The sequence below is a fragment of the Ambystoma mexicanum genome, chromosome 7p (assembly GCF_040938575.1).
Source record: "Ambystoma mexicanum isolate Mex_15411 chromosome 7p, UKY_AmexF1_1, whole genome shotgun sequence".
NCBI classification, from domain to species: Eukaryota; Metazoa; Chordata; class Amphibia; order Caudata; family Ambystomatidae; genus Ambystoma; species Ambystoma mexicanum.
In genome coordinates, this window is record NC_090939.1 from 953,437,758 (window position 1) to 953,458,536 (window position 20,779).

At 43.6% G+C, this 20,779-nt stretch overlaps 1 protein-coding gene across 2 annotated transcripts in view; it reads left to right on the top strand.

The window, feature by feature from the left end:
• The window catches only part of POLA1 (DNA polymerase alpha 1, catalytic subunit), a 2,474,741-nt gene that overhangs the window by 269,269 nt on the left and 2,184,693 nt on the right, over nucleotides 1-20,779 (top strand). The window lies entirely within an intron of this gene.

Consider the following 20,779-nt stretch of genomic DNA (forward strand, 5'->3'; position numbering starts at 1 on the left):
GACATCCACCAGGATGCCCACGAAGTTTCAGCGGCATTCTGAAGACCGTGCACTGCATGATGGCTCGAGGTCCCAATTTATCGAGGTATTGCAGTAACGCAAGGTCATAGCAACGCGTGTGGTCGGCTCAAAATGCAGATCTTCTTGAGTCTAGTGGGTCTCACCAGATTCTGGGTCGGGATCATCCTTTTCGGAGTGCCCAGGTCGATTGGAAGGAAGGGTTACAGCAGGCTCCGGTTACACAGCAGGCTCTCCTGTCACTGGAAATAGTTTCAGCCGCTTTTCCTTAATCATCCTCTTTGGTTTTGGGTCCAGTGGTCGACTTCTCTCCAGCTTCCAGGTTTGCAGTATTTATCAGGATCTACAGCACAACCTCTGCATTCTCTCCCCGCATTTTACAAGAAGTGGTGGCCTGGATTTCCAATCAGGACAGCCAGCCGCCCCCCACTGGGATTTGTCCCCAGTCAGGCAAGGAGGAAGGCAAAGGGCTGTGCAGTTTTGGACTCCTACCTCGCTTCCTGCCCTCACAGACAGACTGGAGCCTGGGCGGGGAGTCCGGGTGACTCCCGCCGAAATATAAAAATCACACAAAGGAATTTCCCGCCCTGGATGTCAGGGGAATGAACAAGAAACGACAAACACTAAAATGCCGAAAAAGAAGATTGGGGCCATTTTGGTAAAATGAGCACCCTCTGCCTTGTTAAAATCACGTAATCTATATCCAATGAAATGGCTGAAGTGTGTATTTAGCCATATGAGTGAGGCAAATGTAACAATTGAGCTGTTACTCCAGAACCCTCACCGTGCTAAAGTAAAATTCTATCGCGCTGATTGGGCGGGGACTTTAGCAAAGTGCTCGAACTATAAAGACTTTGGTGTTTGGTGTCAAGCCTTATGGTATCATTGCTCAGTACCTGCTGAAATGTCCATCTCCAGCTATACGATCCGAATTCCAACGGTTTACATTTAATCTATGGGGTACGCGAGATGTATTATCTAGACGGAAACTGATCGCTCAGGAACAAAACTACTGCAGATATTGCACTGATGATCAGCAAAAGGAAACTCTGCAACATCTGCTAGTAGACTGTCCGTCCCTAATGTTGGTGAGAGAAAGATATTTTCAGAATATTATCACCTTTCACACTCGCACTTCAAGCGAATACAAATGGCAAATTATGTTTTCGACCTGAAGAGAAAAAGTACAGATCGCTATTGTCCAATATTTAAGAATGGTTTTGCCTGTTGTAGCCGCTTCAAATTAATTTTGTATGGGGTCCTATTGGTTCATGAGATGTGTTTGGTTTGGTCATTTTATCTTTTATCCTTTGTTATTATCAAATCATCTGGAAGGTATATGAAATGTAAAGTATTTTGTTTTTATCCATTGTTTTTGTCTAATATGTTTATCTTTTGTACCCTTGGTATTTTATTCCATTTCTCTTTTTTAATGCTTTTGTATTATTGTGTATTTCTGCATATATTTGAAAAGTTGTGTATCCTAAATCAAATTAAAAAAATAAATATAATATTTACAGCTATACGGGTAAAAACAAAAATACAATTTATTTATTGGGTCTTAAAATGCATACTGAGCAAGAAAAAAAAATGGTCACACTGATACTTATTAAACAGATGTATACTTTCAAGCTTGGGAGATACAGGAAAGTAGTTGATTAAATAACAAGTACAACACGGGTAAGTACTTGGATGCATTAGTATTAGAAAAGAAACTTTAGGATAATCATAGAAGAGCTTCCCAAGCTCTTATAAAGTCCAACCCGAAGATGGTTTGGGGCCTTGTGCCGAAATGTCACACTGTTCCAAAGTATATACTTCTCAGGTAGGTTTGTTTTGAGATTGTCGATGCTAGTGATTATGATTGAGAGATAAAAAGTTAAAGCTCAGGTAGGTAATTCACTGAACCCCAGACACTAGACTAGGTCTAGTAGGGGATCCGTAACTTGGCCTCCAACGATCAAAGTCAGAAAAGAGTGATTTTAGGCACAGTACTTTATGCCCATGTCGCCCTATGGGGGGCAGGGGGGAGGACAAACTGGTATGTAAACATAGCCCCATCCCCCGACTCCGATTTCTGCAGAGACCATGGCCGGTGTTTTCTGTTATTCGTTGGGACACCATCGTCTGTGGTTGGTCCACTTGTGCAAGGTGTTAGGACAGTTTTTCATAAGTCCAAATAAGGGCTTCATGAAACCATACATCTGCGACAGTACATAAGCTCCATTCTTAGTATGATGCTGTACCACCTGACAATGTTGGTAGCATGGACAGAGCAGCCAGGCTTATCTTCGGAGGGGGGAGAGTTGGCTGAAGCTTGGTACAAAGAAATTGAATCACACATGGTCCAAAGAAACACTGTTTTGTAAAAAATAAATGGTTTATTTAAATACAAGTAGGCCCAGATAAATCCTGGGAAAATAAGTACTAGAATATATCATATAAAAATAATTATAAAAACAACCCAATACTTATGGGGATACAACCCAAGGTAGAACATTACTAAGAAAAGCAATCGGCAGTTCAAGGTGAGTGAAACCTATAATGCATTCAGAATGGCATTCAGCTATTCTTGCGGAGTAAAACCAGGTTAGATATACTTTTTATAATACCATCAGTAATTTAAGGGTAGTAGACCCTGTCAGTCATGCAGTGACACTCTGTTACATAAATCACTCCATCAACCAACCCAGTTACAAGTATACACCTTGTAACTGTTGGGGAGAATTTTCATTTCTGCGCCAATTCCCTTTAACTTTAGAGACCCCCAGCCTCTTTGCTGGACTCTGACTTTTTGTGTTTTACTCCAGAATGTGGGACATTTCTCTTACTCATGTTTTCCTGACTATGATTTTCAGTGTTCCTTATGGTTTTATGGAGTCTGGTAAACTCCATATACATCTGCTTTTGCATTGTGACACACCGTCCTTTTGTGCAGTGGCCCTGACTTCTCATAATGTTTAACTACATTGTCTTGGTTGAACTACTGTTCCCAAGAATAGCAAGATAACACCTCTTTACTTTATGGGTCCAGCACACACCATCCTTTGTGGAGTGCTGGTGGTTACATAGTAACTCCTTTAACCCATTCCTCATGTAACATTTTGTTACACTAACTCACTTTAATGGCTGGTGGCAGTGGTTTCCTTTTGTTTTTTCTTTTTTTTACTACCTAGTGAAATGTGTCTGCAGGCTGATACCTCGGGTCCAGTGCTGCACCCAAGGGTGACCATTTTCCACAAAAGGCCTTCTTTGTTGCCATTTCATGTTAGTTTCTTCAGGGCTTTCACTCTGTTGTTTTCATCAGGTTTGAGTCCTTTGTGTGTTTTGCCTTTGGCAGGCTTCAGCCCTGAATCCTGACCAAGCTCCAGTGTGCCTGAAAAGGCAGGAAGTGAGGGAGGGTCCCAAAACTTCCCTGCCCTTAGTCTCTAGGTGTGTCTGAGTGAAACCTGTTACAATTGGCCGACTGGCTGTCCTGGAGGACAGCCACCCTGTGGTGTGATTGACAGTCTAGGGGTGTAAATGAATGGGTACTTCCATAAAAAGTGAGATTTTTGGGACTAAGAATAGAGTCGACCACTGGAGGACAACATCGGAAGCAGAAGATCAGAGCAGACTCTAGCAGCACACTCCTGGACTGCGAAGTGCCCGGTGAAACCCTGCAGCTGTGCTGACCTTGTTTTGAAATAGAAAGGCAACCTCCATTCCGGACGACTTACTCCAGGACCAACTAGCCTGCAGACAAACTCTATTTTGGCGCAACCCCCGACTTGCTGTGACTTTCCAAGGCTGCAGAATCCCAATACCTGGGGTACCTCGACCACCTGAGTGCATTGTCTTCCGAAGTGCAAATCCGGCCAAAACTTCGTGGGCTTCCAGAGGACCCCAGAGAAGCAGGAAATCTGCATCCAGGGTACCCTCTCCAGAGTCCAGGACTGAGGGATCAAGGAACTTCCAACCAGCGCTGTCCGTTCTTTGGCGCTGAGAAAAAGGCGCCAAAACCACAAAGAGCCACTGAATCGACAGAGATCCATTGCTGCTGACTCCCTCCCTCTCATCACCACGACCAAGGACCAGGAACAAGGGTCTGCTGCATTGCATCCAGAAAGCATCCAGCTGGACAACTTCAGTTCAAAGGTACTGTGGGGTTTGGCGTATATTATCCTTTTGCCATTTGGGGTGCTTCCTACCTTTTGCGAGGGCTATTTAACCCGATCTCGAGTTGACCTCAACTCACTTGCACTGGCCTTTCAGCTTGTGCTTCTTGAAGGTGACTCGTTGAGTTGCTGTGATTTCTTTTTTGAACACAGACTATTTAAGAAAATTCTTCTAAGAAGAGCATCAGAACTTTGACTTTGCCCATTGACCTTGGCTGTTCTGGCTCTCTAAAGGTTTCCTTCTGAAGCTATTGGTTTCGGCAGTGTGTGTTTCCTTAAAGGTTTTATTTGTTGAACACTTTTAATGCTGGGATAATAGACTGCCTGTATCCCTTTGGGAGAATCTAACTGTTTTTTGTAGAATATCAATCTGTTCTGATCTAACCTTTCCCTCCTTAATAACTCAATATTGCAAAGGTGATAAAAAATAAGAAGATTTTTACTGACCTCGAATGACATCACCTCTGGGTGCTGGAACAAGTTTAACACATGAATTACTAACCTGCTTTATTTTTCACATTTTGAATTGAATACTAACTTGGGATAAATGTTGCAGCTAATTACTGCTTTTTAAAGAATGCTTTAAATATCTTTTAAAATGTGGTTAGTACACAAAGTACTTTAACATTATCTCATCGTATCATCAAAATCATATCAACAAAATTCATTTTAAAGAAGAAAAATATTTCAAGGCTTACTTACAACTTTAACAATCATTTTGTTACTTCCTAACTCACCAATAATAAGAATAAGACCAATAGTAGAATTTGCAATGTAAGTCCCATTTAGTACTTCTATTTCTGTTTGGGCTTGACCCATTACCCTATCAATATTGGCAAAGATGATCATCAGAAATTTCACTAATGCTAGCGCGAGTGAGAAGTGTGAGATTGTCATTAGACTAATCCAGAAGTCGGATGCTGCTATTGCAGACAGGGAATTTACAAAATTACCAGTGTGCAATCCTCTACGGCATCAACTCGGAACAGCGCATTACTAAATGTTTTAGTGATTCAGGCTCTTCGCCACACAGTCTGCAGTTTCTTAGGTCTTCCATGATGCCTGATTTGGGTCCTATTACTTTGAGCGTAGGTAAACAGTTGACTCTAAATTTTAAATACCAGTCTCTGGGTGATGGACTTTATTTTTTTTAATGTACAATTAAACCTCATGAATGGCTATATAGTCTAGATCTTTTCCTCTATATAGTTTTAACCTGGTTAGATCTTGCATTTCCGCATGGATGTCCCATCTTTTTATTTTTAATGAGATTTCTCTGCAATAGGTTCACTGATACCAAGCTGTTCCATAAAGCAGTTGCTTTTCTTTCTTAAATTTGCACAAGAATGGAATCTGGTTCTTTTGCATCATGTTGTATAGATAAAAATCTATTTGAGGTTTTCCTGCTCTAGATAGTTTGAAGTAGAGAGATGACATTTGTTTCATCATTTGTGCCCACCATGATACCATGCCTAGTTCAAGCCGAATCACACACTGGGACTGAGCATGGGAGGCCCAGTACACTTTTCAAAATCCTTCTTTCATCGAGAAATTTCCTGTCCAGAATACTTAACAATTCACAGCCATAGAGCACTGTCGCTGATGTTTTTTCTCTATAGAACTCCTTCATTGGCAACAGTGAGAAAGCACAAAACTCATGTTTGACTGCTTTTAACAATGATATAGACGCTCCTACCTTCTCTTCAATTTTCTTTTCTTGAATTCTTTTCTTTCGCTTGTAGGAGACTAAATAGCCAGGATAACGTATGCATTCCATTATTGCAATAGGTGCATCGTTCATCTTCCAAGTATAGTGTTTTTATCTTCCTCTTACTGCAGTTATTATATAGGATTTTGCTGGATTTACTGTTAGCTGATTACGCGCTAAATAATTCATCATGCCTGCTGGGCATCACTGTAGGCCTGCAGGAGTGTAATCTATCATCCCTAAATCATCAGCATATGCTAGGCACCCTATTCTTAAATCTATCCAGCAAGGTGCATACCCTTCCCACAGGTCCGATAGATATAAATTAAACAGAGTTGCTGCAGTCATGCAACCCTGTCATCGATCCCCCGCCCCCTCCCTCTGGTTAATGTTACGTTTCTAGACATCTCTCCATTGGTACCCAACCACACTTTCATATTATTTTCAGAGTATAGCATTTGTATCATTCCAAGTAGGCCTTTATCGATACCCCAACTCTAGCTTTTTCCACAGTCGAGATGAGTCGACTATCAAATGCTGCAGATAAATCTATGGCTGCCACATATAGGTTTTTTGGTTCTCTACCCTCCACTTCGGAGAGGCCTGCATGAAGTGTCAGACCACTCTGTATGGTTATATAACACCTGCTTGGAGTAATTTGTAAGTGTCCCTGCTTTGTGTGCTCATTGCGGGCTTTCAGTCACCCTCACCCCTCTTGAGACCTAGTCTTGACCGCCGCGATCGCTACCCTGATTGGTCTGGCTTGTCCAGAGGTTACCCTGTTCCAAGAAACTAGGCTGGCCTTCTGAACCTCTGCCCCTCCAGGACAGAGTTCGGAAATCCATCTTAACATAGGGCATGCAATTGGTTTGCCTTTTCTGCCCAGTTTTGGAGGTTTATTAATTTATTATATAACATTAAGTGTGTAAATGTTTAATTTGATACTTGTATTTACTGATTTCATTGTACAGCTCTACAGCTTACATTACACCTCTTAAGACAAGCCTGGCTGCTCAGGCACACAACCAACATCTCTAATACAGGCCTATATTAAAAGGTGGGTTACTGAATACCAAGAGATAGTCCCACACCAATTGGACTGCACTAATTCTTACTGAACAGTAACAGCTATTACTTTGTAGAACACTCAGAGCTGGTAATTTAACTCGTATACCTTCTGCAGGGCCTTAAGCTACTCAATGATGAGTATGAACACTCTTAACTATTTTAGAATGCACTAAAACCCAATTACACTTTAAGACTCAGTGCGTTTCAGGGTAAGTAATTGACCTATTGGTACATAACTATCCACTACCTAATAGCTAGTTATACCCAGTATACTTTTAGTAAGTGTTTAATACAGTTTCTGAGGTAGGTAAGAACTTTATGAAAATATTTTAGAATAGCAGCAAATCAATTAAGGGAAGCGCAACCCCAGGGTTACAAGTTTAGAAGAGCAGCAGCTATTCAAGGTGAGTAAGGCCTATTGGTAAGCTTTACACTCCTTTTAGTCAAGAATAATAAAACAGCACCAATACATATTCATTTTCAGAAGGGGGGGAATCCATTCAAAGTTAGTAAAGCAACTAGTATACTTTTAGATGTGACTGCTTAAATAGTAGTGGCTTGCACCCACAATTGTTACAGGATCATGACCGTAAGGACAGTTCCACTGTTTAATTAGTAGCGGCTTGCACTAGCAATTGTTAGTTACAACACTAACTGATAAGGATTCTTTCTGGAAATTGTAACAAGTATACTTATCAAAGTATTGCATGAGTTTTCTCAGAGGCAGAAGAGGAACCCTAGTGGTCTAGGAGCCAGCTGTAGGCAAGTAAGGATATGGTCCAGTTGCAGGAAAGTCAGAGTTCCGAAGTTATCTTTTTTAACAAGTAAGTATTGGCTTCAGAGTTAGTTCAAAGTGTTGTGGAACTCCAGAGAAGGCTCCCTATGTGTTCCAGCAGTAGGACTGGGCAAGTGGTTTGGGCAAACTCCCAAACACACACATCGCCCCCTAAGTCTCGCATGATTCCCACAAGACCCAAGGTAAGTATTACCCAAGCTAGCCCAGTACCTTGGGATAAAAGAGCTTCAGAGTGGATGCCTTCAGGATGCAGCAGCATAGGACCTAGTCCCTGGATTCTTGGTCTGGAGATAAAAGAACTGGACACTGGATGGGAACTGCAGCAGCAGCAGTCGTCGGGGGAATTCCAGCTAAGGACTCAACATGCTTTCTCACTGTTCTGTGGATTTGGCACCTTTTTACAGCAGCCCGATGAAGAACGAATATTGCCAGTCGGATTCTCTTAACTAATCTGGTCCTGCACCCTGGTGAAGGGACTTCCAGGATTCGAATCAGGTCTCTGGAGATCAAGCAGGGTTCCATCAAAGTTTCAGCGAGGTTTGAACTTCAAAAGAAGATGCACTGCACTCAGGCTCGAGGTCCCAGGGTATTGGCTGTTTGCAGCCCAGCAAGATTGCAGCACACCGTGGGATAGCAAAAAAAATGCAGGTCTTAAGACTAGTGTATCACACCAGCTTCTGGTTAGGAGTCGTTGCATTCGGGACCCCCATGTCGATTGGAAGGAAGGGTCTCATCGGGCTCCGGGTACACAGCAGGCTCTCCGGTCTGTGGAAAGCACATTAGATGTCCTTTCTTCATCTTCCTCTTTGGATTTCGCTCCAGTGGTCGTCTTGTCAGCAGCTTCCAGGTTCAGAGTATTTATCAGGAACTACAGCACAACATTTGCAAACTCTCCCTGTAGTTTACAGTAAGGGGCGGTCTGGTTGTCCAATCAGGATAGTCAGCCCCCACATTGGGACTTGGTTCCTTTCAGGCAAGGTGAAAGACAAAAGGCTGCAGAGTTTTGGACTCCTCTCTCGCTGCCTGCATTCTCAGACACTCTGGCACCTTGGCAGGGAATCCAAAGGATACCCGCCGAAGACAAAACTGTAACCAAGGTTGTTCCCACCTAGAATGGCAGAAGACCTTGGACATAAAAAGCGAATGAGAAACGGCGCATTACTGAGGCCGATGTCACAGCCTGCGAATAATAAAGACTAAAAGTCATAAATGTAAAACCACTGCCTCCAGCCATTCAAGTAAACTTGCAATTTTAACAAACATGGAAAGAGGATACTTTGTATGGGGCTGTGCTAGCTCGCAAACATAAATGAAAAGGGGATGAATCCCACTTTACTGCTTGAACAGTAGTTCACCCAGGAAACAAGAGAATTGAAAGGAAGCCACTGCATTTAAAACACTGTGTGTTGCCATAGTACATTAGTCAGTCCAAAGTTATAGAAAACTAGAACTCCAGTCGTACACTATGGAGAGACAAAGGTCAGCCATAAAAGAGTAAAAGACTAGGTGAGCGGGGGGAAAAAGATTCCCACTACCCTATGGACAAGCAAAATGTTCTGGGGTTGACACAGGTCAGGAAGATCTATCTAGGGGTCGCGTGTGCCGATGACACTTTCAGATGCAGGATTTATTTTCAGTCAGTCGTGGTGCTTGGGAATCTGTTCGACAGCTTCCAATAGAATACCCAAGCAAAGATTTCTGCGGGGCAGCCCACCCCCGCACACCTTCAGGAAGCGAAGATGGATTGCAACGGGAGTCACCAGTCATGCAGTGACAGTTCTATCTTTAATGTATGAACAAAGGACAGGCCTAGCACAGCTTCGCAAGAAGTCTGAAAATCTCGGGACACGTGTCTCGTTATGCAAGTTGAAGATCCTCCAAGTATGCACAAGTAACGGGGATTGCTGCAGCGCGGTAGGCCAGAAGAGATCTGGTCAGTCTACCAGTTGGTCCAGGGACACTTCTGAAGGTTCAGGAGGCACAGATCCTCTAGCAGGGGTTAAGACTGGTTATTTCCACTGGTCCAATGATCAAAGCACTCACTATGGTGGTCCTAAGGTCACGCAGATGAGCCTGCCTTTGCCGGACAGCACTGGAGTAGATACTGGTCAGTTGCAGGGGTCGTCCTCTGGTTGTCAACTAGCTACTCTTCGTCGTAGAATACTTGAATGTTTGCAGGAGGAGTCTTATTATCCAAGATGTATGTTATAAAAGATTTGGGCTAGGAGCATGCCCAAACTCACCAATGGTAAGGATCTGCATCATCATTCACACAGACATTGGCTATCCAATCTTGGTAACTGCTGGACACAACTGCCCAGCAACTGACATTGATGCACCCAAATGTGAACTGGGATCAAGCTGTCCCAGCCACCACATCTCGGCTCACACACAGACCGCCCTTTCTACTGAGAAAAAGCAGCAGCTTTCCAGGGGAAAGGGCATTCTAGATATGACATTGCTTGACCTGAGAAGGCCAAAGGACAAGCAAAAACCTTGTGACATAGCCATCTTGTGCTGCTAGCCACCCTTGGCGGTAAATGCAAAAGTGCACCAGTAAAATACAAAAACGTGATGGAAAAATAAATGCTCCCACCAGCTCGTCCTATGCACATTGTAGAAGTTACCAATAAGCCAAATGCAGAAAAAGGTGAAGGATACTGAGTATCCGAACTGCGCTTCGCTTTAAGGTGATGTGTGTAATTGTAACAGTACAAGGAATACACAAAGCTAGACTGTCTCTTGGTACAGTCTTATGGACTATTCTGTTTCCCCACAAGAATGAGCAACAGGATAAGGTTAGTCAAGCACAAGGCTCTGCTTACCTCCCGAAAGTCAGAACCGGGTTGAAAGCAAAAAGAAAAGGTGTCCCATGGAAGTCTATGCGGAGAAAGCAGTAAAAATAAACTATTTCCTAGCCATGATCTCCCTTGATCCTGCTGTTAGGACAGTTTTTCTGAAGTCCAAATAACTGCTTAGTAAAACCATTCAACTGAGACCGTCCCGGACTCCGCTTTTAGTATAAGGCTGTACCACCGGAGTATATGGTAGCATAGACTGAGCAGCCAGGCTTATATTATTAGTGGAGAGAGGATAATAGAATCAGTACAAATAAATTCTAGTATACATATGGTCCAATGAAAGACAAACGCTTTATATTGTAAAAAATGGTTTGTTTAAATACAAGTAGGCCCTGATAAATTTTGGCAGATAGAAGTACCATCACAGATCATATAAACACATTATAAAAACACAACACTATGCTTTAAAGTACACCGGCCAAATCATATACCTTATTGAGAAAACAAACACTGTTTCTAGATAAGTCGGACCTTATCAAACCCATTTAGTATAGGACACACCCATTCATGTGGAGTAAAACCATTAGTTACTTTCAGATTACAGTAATTCAAGGGAAGGAGACCCTGTCACTTATGCAGTGACACTCAGTTAAGGAATGATCCCCGTTACCAGGCAACCTTTATTAATAGTGGAACACTCATTCAAGGAACAGTCTATACCTATACCTACTTTGAGGAGAACTGGTAATCTAGGTGAGTAAGACCTGTTGGTGTAATATTCAGTTACAGTTGCTTTTCAGCTGAGTGGAGCATAGTCTAAGATGAGCAAGAATTCTTTACACTAATTTAGGATGCACCCGGCCGGCCAAGGTCAGCTACACCCAAAGAACACTTTTCGAGAATGGCACACAGCTATTCTAGGCAGGTAAATCTAAGGATGTAATCTCCAATTACAGTTGCTTTTATGATCAGTGGGACACATATTGAGATAAGCAATACCTCTTTAACTTATTTTAGGATGTCGCACAACGAACTCGGGGTCAATAAAGCGTATATCATTTTTAAAGGAGATGTCAGTAACTTAAAGGTAGGTATAAACTGAAGACTGTTTAAGCATCTGTATAAAACAGACCAAGAAAACCAAAACCCAATGTTACACTTATAATGACTCAATATTATTCTAGGTAAGTAAAATGATCTAGGTGCCAGCTTGTAGGCAGGGCGAGAGGGTTCTGTTGCAGGCAAGTCAGAGTTCCTGTGGAAGACTGTTCAAATGAGTAAGTAATTCACTTTAAAGTTAGTTAGGGCCCAGGGGCTTATGAGAATACACCCTAGAAAGATTCCAGCAGTGGGCCTGGGTGAACTGGATGATAGGACTCCTAATCACAGAAAACACCCCAAAAGCTTAACAGAAATCACACAGGCTTAAGGTAAGGAAATACCCGAGGCAAACACAGTACCTCAGCACAGAAGAAGAGTTGCAGCAGGAAGACTTCAGTATCTGCTGCCAAAAACCTGGTTGATGGATTCCTTTGTCAGGAAGACATAAAACTGAAATTTGGGAGGGAATTTGCATGCAGGTTTAACGGAGAAGGCTTCAAGCAAGAGTTTCCTCACGGCTGGATGCAGCTCTGTGGTTTTGCCACCCTTTTCAGGACTCGGAAGAAGACTGAATATTGCTGGTTGGATTCTTGTTGTTTGCAAGGTCCAGCACTCAGAGGCCACTTTTAGGACTCAAATTGTAACTCTGGAGTTCCAGCAGGATGCCGCCAAAGTGTCAGCTTAGTTCGGAAGACTGTGCACCGGATAGTGTCTCATGGTCCCAGTTTATTGGGGTATTGCAGCCTCGCAAGGTCACAGCATGACATGAGATGGCTCAAAATGCAGGTCTTATGTCTAATGGATCTCACTAGGCTCTGGGTCTGGGTTGTCCTTGTCAGGATCTCAACAAAGCACAAAAATCAAGCCAGCGGATATGTAAATAAGTCTACTGAAAGACGCACAATCCCACCAGCAGTAGCAGTCGGGAGCGGTCCCTCTATAAACTCCTCAGATCACTGCACATAATTCACAAAAACATATATGAAAAATTTGTTTTCCATTATTTAATTAGAAACATTAAAATGATTTAAGTCAGAGCTCATACATGAATAAGAGTAAATGTAAAAAAGGACACAACTATACAGCACGAATAAAGTGCATAATGTGAAGAAAATACTAATTTCCCAATAGGACTGCTAATAGCTGGCTGCCAGATCACAAGCTGGGGAATGATCACCATCGTCCCCAAATAGGTCTAAGTCAATGTCGGTGGATTCCCTTGGGTAGGAAAAATCCTGGTCAACTGAACAAAGTCAGGATGGTTTAGAAATGAATTCAAAGATGGATTGAATCCTGAAAGTGACAGAGAAGAAAAATCGTTGTTTCCAAATGTAGCAGTTTAAATATTTCATAAAAACAGAAACTGAAGAATCTTCACAAAAGCAATAATAAACCCATACTCTAAAAAAATCTAACATGGGATGCTATACGTCAACTACTAAGGTGACATGCGAAATAAACCACAAATACATAAAAACAGTATAGTGAGCATGGCGCCTTAGAACAGGTAGTTTCGATGGAAAACACATCTAGCTGAATTACAGATGTCCATCTTCATCAGGACGTAGCATTCCCGTATAAACGTTCTTGAAAATTCATCTGTGCCTTGGATTTACCTACACAAATGTTACAAATTACAGAGACACTAAAATATATGTTCTCCAAACAGAAAATAATAATAAAAAGATATAACATCAGAACAACCATATATGTAAACAGCACAATAGTTCATACATAATATCCGTACATAAAAACAAGTGATCTGAGGATCCCAAAGAAGGACCAATCCCCCAACATTGGTTTGGAACGTGCAAAGTGACTAGTAGGGGAGAAAATTGTCAGGATCCCGCCGTCGATGGGGAGGAAGAGTAACCGCAGGTTCATGCTACACAGCATGCTCTCCAGTTGCTAGAAATCACTAGAGCAGTCGTCTCTTCCTCTTCGATTTCAGCTCCAGTGGCCGACTTGTCAGCAGCTTCGAGGTTCTGAGTTTTTATCGGGAATTACAGCACAACATCTGAATGTCAAGACCGGAGGCTCACATTATGCTTCTCTTTCTTTCTTTAAATAATTAAAGAAAACTCAGCAGCAAGATATTTTCTCAGTGTACAGAAAATATAACAGTAAATTTAACAATGAAACAACATATGTCCTATACATCCTGAAAATAACATAAAACTTCATTTCCCAGGGGCTTGTGGAAAAGTTCAATAGAAGGTCACCAACATGTGACCAGTATCCTCCAATGAGTGATCAAGTCCCCACATAAACAGTCTTGAATATGATGCACTTCCTCTTTCTTTGCTCCTCACAGCAAGAGATAAGTACATCATATTCAATACTGTATTATTGTCTGCTACTTTGTGGTTGTTGCATTTTGTCAATTGCTTGTTTATATTGAGGCTTTGCTTCAAATTTAGAGTTCGCCGCGCATCGTTAACATTCTTTGTTTGTCAAAGACGCTCTACGCGCCATCAGCTGCGTAATCGGATCTCTCCGACGCCAGCTACTTCCTGCTGGCATCGGAGAGTACTGCGCGGCAAAGTAATCATTATTTTTCGGCTTTACAAGCCGTGTATACTATCAACGCGAGGGTCCGCCTTCGCGAACCCTCGCCTGTGTTCTCCGCTGCTTCCCCGACACGCATTGTGTGAGGAAGTTCTGGGAAGCAGCGGCTTCGACCGGTTTATAGTCATAATGTCGAAAATAATAATGTCGACATCCTATACTTATAATGTAAAAAGTCATTTTTTCGAAAAAAAAATGTCGACATTTTTTTTTTGACATTATGACTATAAACCCTTAAAACTATCAACACCTCACCCAACACCCCCCTGCCACCCCCCCCACACCCCCCAACCACCCTTTCACCCCTCACACTCAACACATACCATTTATTTATTTATTTATTTATTTATTAAATAAATAAACTAAAAAAGGATCATTTACTATGGGGGGTCCCCCCCAACCCCCCCTCACCCAACACCCCCCTGCCACCCCCCCCACACCCCCCAACCACCCTTTCACCCCTCATACTCAACACATACCAATTATTTATTTATTTATTTATTCAATAAATAAATAAACTAAAAAAGGATCATTTACTATGGGGGGGGTCCCCCCCCAACCCCCCCTCACCCAACACCCCCCTGCCACCCCCCCACACCCCCCAACCACCCTTTCACCCCTCATACTCAACACATACCAATTATTTATTTATTTATTTATTCAATAATTAAATAAATAAAAATTGTATTTACTATGGGGGGGTCCCCCCCCAAACCCCCCTTCACCCAACACCCCCCCACACCCCCCAACCACCCCTCATACTCACCACATCATATATATATTTATTTATTTATTTATTCATGCACTAATTTAAATTTCGAAAAAATATCGAAAAATGTCGACATTTTTGTTTGTCGACATTATTGTTTTTCGACATTAATTTGTCGACATTTTGACTGTCGACATTATTGATGTCGACATTATGACTGCACACCGCTTCGACCTACGTGTGACCAGTTTCACCCGCAGTCACCAGAGGGAGTGCCTGCTCCAGCAGGTGCTTTCTTCAGCTTTCTGGCACTCGAGAGCGCATTTTTCGTTAAGTTTCATAAAGAATTTGCGATTGCGAGCGCCAGGAGCTGTTTCTCCATTCTTCTACATCTGCCTCAGCATATAAAAAAAAGCGAACAAGGAGGCAGCCTAATGCTGACACTGCCCATTTCAGCAGGGCTATATAGAGGCTCCTCATAATCACAACTGTGGGTTTGAGAGAAGGCGGTCTGTGCCCACAAAAGAAGAAAAGATGATAATATATATATATATCTTTAAAAAATAAATTTTAAAAAAGAGTAAGATCAGGGAGTACAGAAAGGTGCAATTTTACATCCATTTTACATCCTGGCAGCTCAATACTTCACTCATGAGGACCAGGATTGGCCTGAATATGAGGAAGATACTTAAGAAATTGATGAAGTGGCGATGGCAAGCAGCATAGAAAAGGTCTCAGTGGAGACTAGCATCCAGAGAGCTGTATCGGAGATGCTCCTGCCTATCCAGCAGCACCTGGACAACATGGAGGAGCAACTACAAGAGAACTCCCTACCAAGAAAAAAGACTCAAAAAAAGAAAGCACCTTTCGGATGGGGGATGTATTCCGGCTCGCTTGAGTAAAGACTGACTCCCCCGAGCCAGCCAGAACCAGCCACTGCTGCCCTTTCAGACACCGTCTCCAGGCTGAAAAAGGCCTTTTTGAATAGGAATGAGACCCCTTCCGCCGATGGACCCTCTTGCCCCGAGGAAGAAAACTGGGGCACCAGACCCTCGAGCCCTGAAGGATACCAACAGGGCTTTGACCAAGAAGGGTATGATTATAACAGTTTGTCTCCTGTCTCTTCCAACGAAGACACACCGACCCTCCACCTCGGGGATTGCGGCAGCCCCCGTCCCTAAGAAGACAGCTAAGGAGCATTCTTCCTCTAAGGGGATGTTTTCCCCGGAAGACTTGGTGCATCCCAGAACTTCCGACTGGGAGCCATCTCCAAGAACTACAGCGTACATTAAAGACAGGCTGCGCAAGCCTTTAGACAAAGAGGTTTGAGCGAGACTTAAAGCAGAATGCCCATACTGGAGCCTTGACACTGGAGTTAGACTCCAAAATGGGAAAGAATGCCAAGGATCCAAGAAAGGGCATATATCGTACCTGGAAGTCCTGCCAAGACAGGGTGCTGGTCTTCACCGGTCCGCTAGCAAAAATGATGGACCTGGCTGAAGCAGCCATACCCACAGGTGATCCTATTGACCCACAGGTGATCCTATTGACCCAATGATTCTTTCGGGCTGGGCTCAAAGAGCCATTTGTTTGTTGGGCAATGCCAGCTGTGCCATTTCAGCCGAGCGCCGCAAGGGTATCCTTTACAAAATCGATGCCAAGCTATCTGAGTTAGCAGACAGAGTCCGGAGCAGCTGCCCAAGGTCTGCTCTTTGGCGACTCCTTTGTGAAGGAGATGACTAAGTTTGTGGGCACCTTTACTGCACTAGACAAAGCGCAATCCTCCAAGAGTTGTCTCTTCAACAATTTTCGCCATGGCTGGACGAGGTAGAGGTTGCTCGTCTGGCCGATACACTCTTGATCGAAGACCTCAGCAATCCAGGGATCATCAAGCCTAGCAGGATCGCACAGACACCTTCTTCCCTTCGAGAGGGCGAGGAAGAGGTTGTGGTTGGAGGAGAGCCGTCCGATACCCAGCACAGCAACAAACCACAGGTCAGTCTACCTATCGCAGCGCCCACGCTGTTAATGCCTATAGGAGGGAGGCTAGCTCCTTTTTGCGCATGCATGGGATTCCTTATCTGGGGACGCTTGGGTCAGAGACACAGTTCACGGCATGCGCCTGGAATTCTTCTCACAACCTTTTCAAACAGGTCGTCCCATTCCGATTACAATGTCCAAAGAGGACGAGGTAGCGCTGGACAAGGAAATTCACAGATTAGCATTGAAACAAGCGATTCGCCCCTGCACAAGTCTAGGGGGTTTCTTCAGCCCCATATTTCTGGTACGCAGGAAGCAGAAAGTGTGTCCAGTGATAAACCTAAGGGCCCTCAACGATTTTATCGTCATTTCAAGATGGAGGGTATTCACATGCTCAGGGACCTCCTGAGACCCAACGACTGGCTTATGCGGCTGGACCTGAAAGATGCGTACCTTGCGGTGCCCCTACATCAGGACCACGCAAGCTACTTGAGATTCTCCTGGAAACAGAGACCGGGAATTCACGAGCTTACCATTCCGTCACTCTTCAGCTCCTTGGGCTTTCCCCAAGCTCCTGAGACCAGTAGTGGCACATTTAAGAGAACAAGGTGTCAGACTGATAATATATTTGGACTGTATTATCTTCATGGCACAATCACAAGCTCTGGTAGAGCAGCAGACCAAGCTGGCCATAGATCTACTACACAGTCTCGGATTCCTCATAAATTGGGAGAAATCGTTCTTCCACGCATCCAGAAACCTAGTGTTTTTAGGGTTCGTCGTTGACACCGAAACGGCTCAGCTCCCTCTTCCGGCGGCCAATATTCATTCCACCAAACGGGAAATCCGCAGACTCCTGCAGAGGGACGATGTATCCCTTCGAGACCTAGCAAGTGTAATAGGACTTCTCTCCTCCTCCTATCCAAGCTATTTTTCCCGGACCTCTACACTATCGAGAGTTAGAGGCTAAAGGGACAGCATTTAAGACAGTCTTTCTTACTCACAGCGACTGACTCTATCACCAGAAGCGAACGGAACTCAACTGGTGGCTCATACACATGGAGGCCTGGAACGGCCGGGCAATCTTCAGATCTGCCCCAGACATAGTGTTAGACGCCAGCCGTTCCGGCTGGGGAGCCAGATGTGGTCCAGTGGCCACAGGAGGACATGGTCACCTCAGGAAATCGGAATGCATATAAGCTGCATAGAGCTCCTAGCGGGTTCCTTCGAAGTACGCTCCTTTAACAAAGACAGGTGAGCTGTTGTATCTTACTAAAGATGGACAACATTTCAGCAGTAAGATACACCAGTCATCTTGGTGGCACCAAATCTCGGCCCCTACTGGAACTAGCCAAAGATTTTTGGCATTACTCTAGAGCACCGGATTTCAGTCACGGCAGAATATCTACCAGGCCTTCCGAACGTAGTTGCGGATTGGTACTCCCGCCATGCAGTCGATTACAGCGACTGGAGGCTCGAAAGAAAAGTCTTCCTTCGACTTGCAGGTTTGGGGTCCCATGTCCAAAGACCTGTTTGCCTCACGCCTGAACACTCAGCTACCAGTGTTTTTCAGCTGGAATCCAGATCCAGCAGCGACTGCCACGGATTCTTTCCTCCAACATTGAACCGAAGGGGTACACTATGCCTTTCCCCCCTTCAACATGATCGCAAGGACCCTGGTGAAGGCCTGTCAGGAACGAACAGAATTGGTTCTTGTGGCCCCGGTCTGGACCTATCAGACCTGGTATCCAGTTCTTCTGGAACTTTATTCAGATTTTCCAATCCTTCTACCCCAATTTCCAGATCTGCTGCTGAATCCTGTGGGGCAGCGTCACCCCCCTTCTCTTCCAAGGATCTCTGGTCCTAGCAGCCTGGAGGATTTCAGGTCAAGGTGATGAGTTCCAGGCATGTCTCACATGGCAGTCGGCCTCATTGAGGAGAGTTGGGCCCCGGCTACCCTCAAAAGTTACTCTAACTCATGGAACGCCTGGAGGAGCTGGTGTCGAGACAAAGGTTTACATCCAGTTTCGGCACCTATAGAGGAAATTCTGAATTTCCTAGCATCCTTAGTGGAAAGGGGTCTGGCCTACAGAACAGTTAACGCATATCGCTCTGCTACTTCAGCAGGCCACGGCCCCATATTCCAACAGGTGAACACCACCTGGTCTGCAGGCTACTTAAGGGCATCAGACTTACAGCTCCGCCCCCGTCTCGTTACGGTAAACTTTGAGACGTTAAGGAAGTGTTGAACCTTTTCCTATCTTGGCCAGATAATGAGGTGTTATCTCGCACTGCCCTATCCGGCAAACTCACTACACTGCTCAGTCTAGTCTCCTGCTGGAGAGTTTCTGATGTCGGAGCCCTCGATCTGGCGGGCAGAACCTTCTCCCCCAACGGCATAGAGTTCTACATACATAGAAGGACGAAGTGCAACTCAAGAGTGATTTCTTATCCTGCCTTTAGAGACCAGCCCAAGCTCTGCTTAGTCAGATGCCTCAAGGCTTACGAAGAGGTCAAGGCTCCACTTAGAACCTCCCCTGAAGGGCAACTATTAATAGCCTTACGTAAACCTCATAAAGCAGTTTGCGCTCCGATTCTAGCGCGCTGGGTGCGGTGGACTTAAACACAGGCAGGAATAGATACCTTGCACTTCGGAGCCCACTCCATGAGAGGAGCCATGGCTTCTAAGACTTCAAGTCGGGATCCGACTGGAAGATATCATGAAAATGCCAGACTGGCAAAGTGAATTGGTATTCAAGCAATTCTAACTGAAACCGGTAGAACAGCCGGCATCTATTGTGGTAAGTAAGCTTTAACCAAGCATAATGTGAGCCTCCGGTCTTGACATAGAATAAAGATTTTCCATAATAACTTACTAGAAAGTCTTAATTCTATTAAAGACACGGAGGCGAGCATTATCCCACCCGGCCAGAAATTGGAATGTATCACGTTCAATGATAATATATCTGCATTGATAATTGTTATATGATTTTGAATGCATGACTGTTTTTCAAAATAAAACAACATATTTCTCTCCCACCCCTCTACGGGAACTAGGGCTATAATATGCATGAACTAACTGCAATTATCTCTCTCTTAACAGTCTACCGACAAATCTGCCTAATTAATGGCACCTTTTTACCTACTACTACGAGTTCACTTGAGTTCCGAATCTTCTATCGGTCAAGTTTGCAGCTTTGAAAGAGGAAGTGCATCACATTCAAGACTGTTTATGTGGGGACTTGATCGCTCATTGGAGGATACTGGTCACATGTTGGTGACCTTATATTCAACTTTTCCACAGGCCCCTGGGAAATGAAGTTTTATGTTATTTTCAGGATTTATAGGACAAATTATGTTGTTTAATTGTTAAATGTATTGTTATATTTTCTGTACACTGAGAAAATATCTTGCTGCTGAGCTTTCTTTAATTATTTAAATAAAGAAAGAGAAGTATAATGCTCACCTCCGTGTCTTTAATAGAATTAAGATTTTCTAGTAAGTTATTATGGAAAATCTTTATTCTAGCTCAACTGCGGGTGGTTTTTCCATGTCATACGCCAGGTAGTGACTTTGAAAACATTTCTAACAGCGCATCGAGTTTCTCACCTGAATAGTAACCTTTTCCTGGCCCATCCATGCGTTCTTGGAGTTTTCTACCAGACTGCAATTTCAGCTGGTTTGGATGATTTTCTTTGTACTTTTTTAAACCACTGGATTACTCATGCCAATTGAAACAGATTGTTTACTTAATGATTCTTAGTTATTTTGTAACTGTTTTCTTGATGTAATTTGACGAGTAGTACCTATGGGATCAGTTATAAAAAATTTTTAAAAAACCACTGCGTTACAATGTTTTTACTAGGTCCCCTG